Source organism: Panthera pardus, unplaced genomic scaffold (genome assembly GCF_024362965.1).
Source record: "Panthera pardus isolate Hobbes unplaced genomic scaffold, ASM2436296v1 HiC_scaffold_12, whole genome shotgun sequence".
Classification (NCBI taxonomy): domain Eukaryota; kingdom Metazoa; phylum Chordata; class Mammalia; order Carnivora; family Felidae; genus Panthera; species Panthera pardus.
In genome coordinates, this window is record NW_026526677.1 from 20,072,703 (window position 1) to 20,077,394 (window position 4,692).

The window sequence follows — 4,692 nt, forward strand, 5'->3', positions numbered from 1 at the left end:
TGGTAAGAAATCCCTAAACTTGCTGTTTCTCTTTGACTTTTAGAAGTCATCTTTTCTTCTCTAGGCTCAAGCTTTAGGATGAAAACTGAAACCCACTTGTCTGAGCTCTTATTTCTATCAGTTCAGTTGACCTCTGGATCTTTTCTTCTCATATTTCCTTAGTCCGGCATTGTTGGAATTTTCCCTTATCTTGTCTGGACCTTCCCTTCATGAAACACTATCAAGTGAGTAGTTCAACAAGTCTGGCTTTCCATCCTATTATTTTACTAAAGATATGAAGTACTGACCTCCTCCTTTACTGGCAGGAGGAATTTTATGAATGGCCTAGTATTGAGGGTTCAAGGCTACAAGAGATCAATGTTTTAAGGAGGAAATTTTAAATTTAATAGTGTAATTTTTGTAAAATATTATCCGTAGTAACATAGGTTTTTCCTGCTGTCCAAAAGTAGAGCGTTCCTATAAAACTTTTGCAAGCCAAAATAGTGTAAAGCAAAGAAGCAATTACCATTGATTTACATGCAAAAAAATTTTGAGTGTTCCCCCAAAATAACCTCTTTCAGTATTTTTTTTGTTACCTTAGGATTCATCTTGCTAATGGATGCACAAAATAAATCGAGATAAAGCACAGACACAAACACAGTTCAAAACTGTGGTGGCTAATACTGAGATGCTGAGTGTAGTTACCTGAGAAGGAGCTTAGAAGTGCCATTCTCGATGCTTGGAGTGTGTGCTGCCTCTAGAGTGGTTGACTGCAAAACCAGACACTGAATGCTATTTTCACTATCAACCTTTTTTGGGGGGGGAGAAGTGAAAATCCTCTTCAGATTTCTTTCAGTTAGTGAAAACAGATACTAATGGGGGTCTTTTTTAAAAGCCAAGTGGCATAATGTGAACTCTTGAAAAGTAGAGGATGCTTGTATATCATTAAAAAGATTCAAACAGGACTGAACATGTATTGTTTTCTTTTTTTCTATTATTTTTTTAATGTGTATTTATTTTTGATAGAGAAAGACAGTGCATGAGCAGGGGAAGGACAGAGAAAGAGGTAGACACAGAAGCCAAAGCAGGCTCCAGGCTCCAAGCTGTCATTACAGAGCCTGACGCGGGGCTCAAACTCACGGACTGTGAGATCATGACCTGAGCCGAAGTCGGATGCTCAACTGACTGAGCCACCCAGGCACCCCTGAACATGTATTGTTTTCTGACTTGTTTTCCTCATCCAACAAAATATCATAGATATTTTTCCATGTCACAACAGAGAGCTACCTCTTTTTAATGGTTGTAAATGATTTTATGTTATGGATGCACCATAATTAATTGAACCATTTCCTTCTAGTAATGGATATTTAGCTTCAAACTTTGGGAAAGAGTGTATTTGTGGAAGAGAGGAGTAGTGATGCATTTTAAAGATGGATACCAAAGAGTGGAACAAACTTGCAAGGATAATATTGATGAAATCATGAAGAATCAGTGCAACTTAGTGAAATGTTTGTTACAGAAAACAGAGGGTTTTATTTATCCATATTTAAAGGGAAAAGAACAAGGAAGGCATGGGCTCACTGCTTGGGCAGTTGGTATATGGCTGACTGGCGAAAGGAAGGTGATTCGATGTCTATTTTGCTTCTGTCTTCTACAACCAAGGAAATGATCTTCAAGTTGGAAAGGGCAGAAAAGCATGGTTACCAACCTGGAATTTAATGTCTGCAAACACTTAGTACAGTGACTGCAACATAGTAAGTGCCCAAGGAATGTGTTACAAATTTCATTTTATTATTATTTTTTGTAGAATTTCCAGGAATGGAAAAGGTGCTGGATGATTGAAATAGGTAATCACCAGTTTTTCAAAAAGGGGAAGGGATGAATTCTGAAAAGAACACATCAGTGAAGGTGACATTAATCTCTGGTCAAATTCAGGAACAAAATATTTAGGGATGAATTGTGAGTGCTCTGGAAAGGAAGATGAAATTATTGAAAACAGTGAGTTCGAAATAATGAAATCTGGCTGGACTAATCTGATTTCCTTTGCTCAGGCTTGTTAATGAATGATTTGACTAGGGGAATGTACTAGATGGAAAATACCCACATTTTAGTAAGATATTGGAAAACTTGCCGATAAGCTGTGCTTTTTTGTGCCTTTTGCACATGCTGTACTGTCTGTTTATAAGCTGTTTCTTTCCTCATCTGTTGATGATTGCCTACTCATCTGAGGCAGGATAATACTTCTGGAATACTTAACCAACATTTCCTTTTTTCCTTTCTAACATTGGCCCTCCTTGAGTCAGCTAGGCTGTCTGCAGCATCACTTTAGATAAGTGATGACACATCAAAAAAGCAGCAGAAAAAATTGTTGTTGGATTTGGATTTGAAAAGTCTAAGTCTTCAGGGAAACAGAAAGGACTGTTGGCTAGAAAGAAAGTTTGGAAGAATACTTTGTTGTTTAAAAATAAAACCTCCCCTCATAGAGACTAGATACTAAAGAGTAGAGGCCTGGGACGAGGAGACCAGAGCTAGTGAGCATCCTACCTCACCTGCCACATGACAACTGTGTTGATACTTGACATTCACATTGACCATTATGACCTCCCTTCAACAGTACCATTGTCCACTGATAGCCTGAATAATGTCTGTCCAGCATGAATAATGCCTGTCTGTGTCATGTATGCTTCATCCACTGTAGGCAACTCCCTCTTTAGGACCTCTGACACCAGCCGCAGAGCTGGAGGATGGGGAACCAAGAACCTAGAGGGGAAGATGTTGTATACATGGACCTGTACTCGCGTAGACCTAAATAGAATCAATCTTCTCTTCACCACCCTTGCTGTCAGGACAATGTAAAATTACACTCTCTACTTTTTCATACCCTTGAGATTTAAGTCAGAAAAAAAGGGAGGGGGAAGGAAAAAAGTCCTTTTTTATGGTTTCCTCAGCAACCTCAGGTATAGTCCATTACTCCTTCTTGAGCTCCTCTTGGGCTCCAAGTCCACTTGCGTGGTAGTACCCATCATAGGGAACTGCTGTATTGCCTATATGATTATTTCCCTATTAGACTGTGCACCTTTTAAGGGCAGAGAACAAATTCTATTATGTTTGTATTTCCTGGCACATAGTAGACATAATTCTAAGCAAGTATTTAATGGATTGAATTGAAGATGGCTAAATCTGTGGAATTGTCTGGGTTCACAAGTAATTAAATATATACTTAAAGAATATATTGTCTAATTTATTAGTGTCAGCTTTGAATTATTTCTCTGTGAGGTATTTCTAGGCTCAGACCTCTACTTTCTGGGTTTCTATCAATGACTGGAATGAGGATATAACTCATTGATTACATTTTGGAGTGATAGGAAGCCAGAAGGGAAAGTCAATACACTGGAGAGACAGAATACAAGGATAGAGGAATAAGTTGAAATGATAAATCAAATAAAATTTAATTGGCAGTAAATATAAAATACTATAGTTTGGTTTAAGAAAAAAATCACTGCATTACAGATTAGGAGAAGGCATAGCTTAAAATAATGTATTTGTTAAAGATTTTGCCAAAGGTTTAGTTAATAAGCTTATTCTGAGCCAAATTATGTAGCTTTTACTATTTGTGTATTTAATGTGATTTTTGGATATTATTTGTAGAAATACAAGAGAGAGATGCATGAAGACGGGGTCCCACTGTATGTCTCAGTGATGAGACCATGGCTGAAATATTGGGTACAGTTCCACACATAATATTTAAAAAGGATAATGCTGGAGAATTTGGAAGAAAATGTTTGTGGAAACTACATTTTTATGAGTATTGAGAGGGGCTTGGGACTAGACCACAGGAGAGATGTCTTCACAAGGTAGATGATGGCTGTATTCTCTAACCTTTGAATGTTTGTTATACAGTTGACCCTTGAACAACACAGCTTTGAGTTGTGCAGGTACACTTAAATGTGGATATTTTTGGAGATAAATACAGTACTCTAAAGGTATTTTCTCTTCCTTATGATGTTCTTAACAACAGTTTCCTTTCTCCAGTTTACTTTATTGTATGAATAAAGTATTTAATACACGTAACATACAAAATGTATGAATCAGACTGTTTGTTATTGGTAATAGCCCAGTAGGCTATTAGTAGTTCAGTTTTGGGGGAGTCAAAAATTATACATGGATTTTCTACTGCCTAAGGGGTTGGTGCCCTTAACCTCTGCCTTGTTGAGGGTCCACTTTATTAAAGGATAATTCAGTTTATGTTTCATGGCCTAATGGGTTAAAGTTAAAAGGAAGCAGATGCTGGCTCACTATTTTGAGAAAATTTACAGTGATTGGCAGTTTTTATCAACAAAGTCACAGTTTTGGGATTGTCTCTACCTCACTTCACTGGAAGAATTTAAACTGAGAACAGTATGATTATCATCACACCAGATCCCTGATAAGTCCAGGTGGTGGATTTGGATGAGCTCTAAGGTGGCCTCCAATTCAAAGACAAGGTGTTCTTTCAATGTATGGTCTATGGCTTAGTTGGAGAGAACTCTATGGATGTGGATGTACAGGAAGGACTTTTTGACCAAATGGCAGAAATGATGGCAAGAACTGCTTAGCTCAGAACAAAGCTTCCTGGACTTTCTGTACCCCTCACTTTGTATGCAGGCCACATAGAAGTCAAATATCTAGGCTGTCGGACAGTAAGTCATGTGAAAGAGAAGGAAATAACTCCTT